Genomic DNA, 7,185 nt, shown 5'->3' with positions numbered 1-7,185 from the left:
TCCATTTCTTCTGTGGTGGTGATGAAAGAAAATAAGGACACATGTGATTGGTTCTTGACTTTGCTTAAAATGAATTTGTGTATACAAGAATGTGGTCCTATGACTTTTATGTCAGATAAATAAAAAGGGTTGGTGGGTGCATTACAAGAACTTTTCCCTAACTTTGTGCATAAATTTTGTGTTAGACACCTGCATTCAAACTTATAAAGTTATAAGTTTTGGGGTTTGACATTCACGAATGTTTTGTAGAAGGCTGCAAAAGAGCCACAACTGTGAATGAATTTACATGAAGAATGCAAGAAATAAAAGAATTAGATGAAGTTACTTTTGCATGGTTTAATGATAAGAATCCCAAAGAGTGGAGTAGGTTATACTTTTCTTGTTATACAAGGTTTGATATTTTACTCAACAATACTTGTGAAATTTTTAATAGCAATATTCTTGAAGTAAGAGAAAAACTTATTCGATGAATACTTGAGTGGATAATGAAGTATTTGATGCAAAGGCTCCAACGAAGTAGAGACAGGGTAAAGAAGAGATGAAAAAAAATTATATCCTAAGATCCAAGAAATAATTGATAGAAATATTGAAAAATTTGGACACTACATTCCTATCAAATCAGATGATAAACATTATCAGATATCATGCTTTTATGGACTCAATATAGTGTGGATCGGAGAATGCAACTTGTGGGTGTAGAAAGTGTAACTTGAGTGGTGTTCCTTGTAAACATGTTGCTAGTGTTATTTTCTGTCAAGGACAGAAAACCTCGACACACCAATTCTATAGGGTAGAGACATACTTGAACGTGTATGAACATGTAATCCTGCCAATCAATGGAAGAAAAAAATGGAAAAAGTCAAATTTTGTCCCACAATTCCACCAGATCCTCTAAAGAAAGTTGAAAGGCCTCGAAAAACAACAAAGATAGAACCTGATGAGCCTGTCTAGAAGAAGAAAAAAGAAGATCTACTCCAATATTAAAAGAAGGGTCCAATAAAATAATAAGGCAACAAACCACTGTAAAATTTGCCAAGTGTGGTGTCCAAAGACACAATACTAGGACCTGTAAAGAGCCTATTACTGATGTTGCAAGGCAGGTGATTTTCTTAAGGCTCGACTAATGTCATATCAGTTGTTAATAGTTGTTATGTCAGGTTATGGGAAGAAATGAACCTATTGCAAAAGTTCCAAATGAACCTGTTACAGATGAGGCAAGCCAAGTGAATGAAGCTGAAAGTATCCTACAGAAACTTAAGGTATAATTAGAAGAAAAGGAAAAGAGCCTGTGCATGAGGAGTCGATGTGGTCATACATAGAAGAACAAGGAGTGGAAATGATCTTGGTTTTTTATTCTTATATGTTTTGGTTCAGGTAATTAATTTAAGCTCGTGCAGGGATATATGGCACCAACCTCTGCTTTCAAGTTACCTCCAAAAGCTACAACAACAACAACACCAATGTTTGAGCAATTCAAGAACAAGCAAGTTCAGGATCAACGCGTCCATGGCGAAGGTAGGAAAAATATTCGTCATATAGTCCAATCTAAATTGTGAAGAGGGTGGTTGATGGAAAAAATGTAATAGCAAAGGCGTTTTTCTTGTTTTTGATGAACCAATGCTGTTTTGGAAGAGGGTGATTGTATTTTGGTTGGTTGATGGAAAAAACTTGAAGAAAATCATGTATCGATGAATACTATGTTTGAAGGTTTTGAGCATTTTGGTTGGATTTTGATGGTTGGTTAATGGAAAACCTATATATATTTTTACAGCACTGGAAAAAATGCATTTTGGCTTAACACAGTGCATTTTTTTGTACTTTTGCTTTGTTCTTGTTCTTTTAGCAGCAATTGTTTCTTTTTTCTTTACTTTTTTGTGTATTTTATGAAATTTTGGTTGTATTTTTGGTTTGTTCGTGTTTTTGTGTTGTCTGAAAAACAGAGTCTTCAAACAGCTACAAAAACAGGGGCTTGATGGCTCAAATAATACAGGCTTCTTTTTTTGGCTTCTAAAAAATAGATGCCAGCATTAAAATTGTTCTTTAAAAAAAAAAAAACAAATCAGGAGCAATTAAACAAACCATACTACAATTAATAAAATATTCTTCAATTAATAATAAAATTACACACAACATACATACAAATTGTTCTTCAACAAAAAATAAAAATAAAGGCCACAATTAAACAAACCATACCTTAAGAAAATATAAAAAAAATACGAGTGCAATAATCTTCCAATACATATACTTTTTTCTGAAATGAATAATTTCTTCCTCAATCGTCTTCATTTTTCTAATTTCTTCTTCAAATCGAGAGCATCTTGCAAGCAGCCCAAGAATTACAGTATTTGCCTGAGCACACAAACAAAAAAACAACACCCTTCTCTCTATAATACTAAAAAATCTGATTAGAGGAAAAAAATTGAACATATTACCTTGTAATATTGACAAGAATAGAACCTCCTTCCTGGATTTTGGTTACTTCAAGAAGTTCTAACCATTGCTCTCTTTCCATAGTAGCAAAAAGGTGATCCCTCCATGGAAAAAGACATGTTGGAGCCGAGATAGAAGGAAGGAAATGGTTTGTGCAAGCTTGAAGAAAAGAAAACATACTTTGTTGGTTAGGAAAAGTGACATTTCTTCCCTCCAAGTATGGTCAATTTGTCTTCCACCTCATGTTTTTAGCTACATTGAATTATAAATTAAGAAAAACTCATCTAGGTGTCTAGCCAAGTCACTTTCTGGCCAATCATAAATCGCAGCCATCGGAGGACTAGAACTAATCAATTTTGTAAGTTATTGGAGTTAATAAAATATGAGTATACTTATAGAACTACATGTAACATTCAAAGATTTAATACATAATTGTGGGACTAACTGGTAAGTATAAAGAAACTTATATTGAGTAATAAATAAATTATAGGTTGAAATTTGAATATATTAAAATTTTAAGGGACTTGATTGAAACTTTTTAAAGTATTTTTAGCGGTGAATAATGTAAATTTAAAAGCTAAGGGACTAATTTATAATTTTATCAAAAGCTATTAAAAAAATAATAAATAATATAAAAGTATATACGAAAAAAGTGGGGATGAGAATGCTCTCGGTTGGGCACGTGTGGCTGGGGTCCTCCTTTTCTTCTTCGTGAATCGTGTGCTCCGTCAGTATAGGTAGGAAATAATATTTTAAATTATTAATTAATTTATATAATTAAATTATTTAATTAGTCATTTATTAAATATAATTTATATTATCTGATATAGTGTTTAACTGAAAATTTTAAGGGTTTGGTTATTTAAATTAGTGATTAATTAAATATCATATTTGACTTAAAAATATAATAGTTGGTTAATTAAATTATTTAATTTGTTAAAGTTAATCATTACTATACTTAATGTACTCAATTTCTAAGGGCTTATTGACCACATACTTTATTATATGTATTGGTATCTAATTAAATTCTATAGTAGCAAGGAATTAATAAAAAATTCATAAAAATATTCAAAAATTATATTTAAGATATATTAAAAAATTATATTTGAGAAGTATTATGTTTATTAAAATAGAAAATGAGATTTTTGTAATAATTTAATTCAAGAACGTAATGGAGAACGATAATTATAAAGTATGAGGGATTGATAAGATGAACTCTTATGAGTTAATTGATAAATTTAGATAATACCTGAGAAGTTTAGAATATTTAATTATTTAAAAGAAATTAAATGAAGATTTGAGTTTTGTCATACTAAAATATTAAAAAACTATTGGAAACTATACAGATAATATTTAATATTTTATTTAAAAATTACTATATATATTTTTGATATATTGATTATATACGTTATAACTTAGTATAGGATTTGGGGAAAAAGTAGAGGATTAAACAATTCCCTATCTGCTAAATACGTTGGCGTAAAATCGGGGTAAGTAAATAATTCGTATTATCTATATGTGTTTCATTTTCTTGTGATACTAGTTTTATGTAAATTCATGATTCATGCTGGAACTAATTTATATGGAGTTGCATGTGGTGGATGATTTAATTTGAATGATTATGTTGTTAAATGAAATATGAAAATGTATTAAAATATTCTATTTGGTTAATAATGTGTTGTTAGTGTTTGCAAATGAACACATATTGAGACGTGCTTTACGTCACTAGTTGCTTACAAGAATGGTGATATGTGGAAACGAGAGAATGATTAAAACTAAATATAACTATGATATGAGTAGCCCTTGATATTGTTCAATAGCTTGTGTGGCAAAATGAAATGAAAAGATATATTACACGATATGAAAAAAGATATAATGCGATGTGAAAAAAACTACGATGATATGAAAAGAATTTTGATGCGAAATGAGGTTGATGAACCTGTGTTGCATGTCAAGGGAATTTATTTAAATATTATGTAATAAATTATGAGGTTCAGTTGGTAGAGGTGTTACTATAGCACGTTCTGGTAAGTAGACTAGGAAAAGAGGAGTTTAATTAATTTGTCTTGTTATGAGTTGGTTGTGTTATGTAAGAAAGTTAATTATGTTGGAATTAAATTGATTATATTCTACAGATGTTGCTTATTTTCTCTTGTCTGGACTATATTCGATGTAAATGTATAGATGGCGCCGGTTATTTACTTATTGAGTTGGAGACTCATTTCTCTACTCATATTTTTCAGGAGTACATCTTGAGGTGTCTACCCTCCAAGAGCTAGGTCTAAACCTTGCATTCGAGTCAGATCGAACCAGTATGTAATTTTCTTCTCATTCGTCTGTAAGAATACAAATCACATTTTGAAAATGCATAAGTGGAAATAAAAATGTGGATGGTGTGGGAACCAATTCTAACACTTTTACTTTGTGGTATGTGATATGGGCATATATATATATATATATATATATTATCTTATAGATGAAAAGTTGATTATGTTTGTTGTAACGTTGAAATGACGTGTAAATATATTCAACTGGAACTGAATTATAAGTATATTTATGTAGGAAAAAGTATTATTTTAATCCGTTAAGTATGTCTAATTTTAATTTTAGTTCGATAACTATGTCTATTTTTGTTTAGGTCTAGTAACTTACAAAATTGCTTACTTTTAGTCATCTGGCAGATTTTCGGACAATTTTACCCCTATGCAACTTTTGAAATGCAGTTTTAGTCCATATGCACTCATAGGGGTAAAATTGTCTGAAAATCTGCCAAAGAACTAAAAGTAAGCAATTTCATAAGTTATTGGACCTAAACAAAAATGGACATAGTTATCAAATTAAAATTAAAATTAGGCATACTTAGCGGACTAAAATAATACTTTTCCCTATTTATGTATGTATAAACAAAGTTTACTTTATATATAATATTTAAAAAAAAATACAGTCGTAATGCCATTAGATGGTGCTATACTAAACTAATATTAGGAATACTTGGGGGACAAAAAAATAATTTTCCCCTGTGGTTTTTTGCGGTACATCAAAGCAAAACTGCTTTGGGAATATCTAAAACCAATTAAAGTGATTGACATTGCATTCACAAAATAATATGTGAAAATATAGAAACAAAAACTGTTTGTTAGAAAAATGATGTTTTATTTCCTGAAAAATTATTTTGCAGTGGTCATTCTGGAGTCATTTATTTTTTTATTATAAAAAAAATTATATTAATATAATTTTTTTAAATATATTAATAATAATATAACGAGTCACCATTTAAAATTAATTTTTTTTTTAAAACACGTCCAAGTCGCAATTCCGAATTGCGACTTGGGTGGGTGAGCAATTTTTTTTTTTGTTTAATCAAACTTTATATAATTAATTATATAATTTTATTTAATTATATATAATTAACATATTAAAGTTCAAAAAATCATAATATTAAAATTATATTAATTTTAAAATTATAATTAAGTGTACAAATATATTATGAATATCTTTTTGTACAATTGTATAATTTTAATATTATGATTTTTTGAACTTTAATATATTAATTATATATAATTAAATGAAATTATATAATTAATTATATAAAATTTGATTAAACCAAAAAAAAAAAATTGCCCACCCACCCAAGTCGCTATTCCTAATTGCGACTTGGGCGTGTTTTAAAAAAAAAAATTAATGGAATCACGATTTAAAATCGCGACTCGTTATTTATTATTAATATATTTAAAAAAATTATATTAATATAAAAAAAATTTTGATAATAAAAAAATAAATGACTCAGCCATTCTGTGCGTAAGTGTGCGTTATGCCCAGAAAAAGTAAAAAATTATATTAATATAAAAAAAAATTATAATAAAAAAATAAATGACTCGGTCATTCTGTGCGTCAGTATGCGTTATGCCCAAAAAAAGTAAGTTTGATGGGTGAAATATACTATTTTTATTTTTTAGTTTTAGGGTGTAATATGCCAAAAGGGCTAATTTTAAGTTCTTTTATTTTAACATCCAAAAGACAAAAATATTCTTGCTATTTTGTTTGTATTTCACATTTTTACTTAACGTTAAAAATATTTATTTATGTGATTTAAAATTCTAAGAGTTTTAATGGTCTTATTTTAATCAGTATTACTGATACCCGAGGCATTTATTTCTTTCAAGCCCAAAGACGAAATCCAACCCAAATCGTGCTGTAGAGTTGGGCTACATTACTAAACACCGACATGCGCAAGCCCTACTGGCCCACCTACTGTCAGCAGGCCGAAGGACCAGCAACCGGACTAGCTCAACATTCGTCGCCTTGTTGAAGGGGCACCACCCTGTTCAAGCTCAATATCAGAAAGCTTAGGACTCATCCACCTCAGCTGACCCGTCAACCTTGTTTCACTCATCAAATGCCGCCTAACTCTAAAAGTACACCAACAGGGATTCACATGTCAATTGGATTTGGCTGGATGAAGATCACAAGTAACTAATTCCTTGATTCTAGGCTATTCTTTTGTTGATCTGACATGAACTCGTTATACTGATGTGGGGTTTAGATGACATGGCAAACAACGGGATATGCATTATTCCCATAGCATAGAAATTTCAAAGATTTTGGGAATATCTCAACCTCCTCTAATCAATCCTTAAGTTTTTCAAAACATGCTACTATAAACATGTGATAATTTCAGGATCTAGAGAAAATTTTTCGATCCTTGCGATGCTACTCGAATCTGATATGCACAATATAAGAGGATTATTACACCAA

At 29.6% G+C, this 7,185-nt stretch overlaps 1 long non-coding RNA gene across 1 annotated transcript; it reads right to left on the bottom strand.

Annotated features, from left to right (window-relative positions):
* Nucleotides 1–2,132: 2,132 nt before the first annotated feature.
* Nucleotides 2,133–2,619, bottom strand: LOC148786866 (uncharacterized). Its single transcript, XR_016067565.1, has 2 exons — nucleotides 2,433–2,619; nucleotides 2,133–2,349 (listed from the first exon to the last, which is right to left on the bottom strand). It is a non-coding gene; the product is annotated as an uncharacterized LOC148786866 (long non-coding RNA).
* Between the last annotated feature and the right edge of the window lie 4,566 nt (nucleotides 2,620–7,185).

Source organism: Sesamum indicum, linkage group LG9 (genome assembly GCF_026168435.1).
Source record: "Sesamum indicum cultivar Baizhima isolate 11 linkage group LG9, ASM2616843v1, whole genome shotgun sequence".
Taxonomy (NCBI): Eukaryota; Viridiplantae; Streptophyta; class Magnoliopsida; order Lamiales; family Pedaliaceae; genus Sesamum; species Sesamum indicum.
Note: the sequence above shows the minus strand (reverse complement) of the source record. Positions and strands in the feature narration are given on the sequence as shown.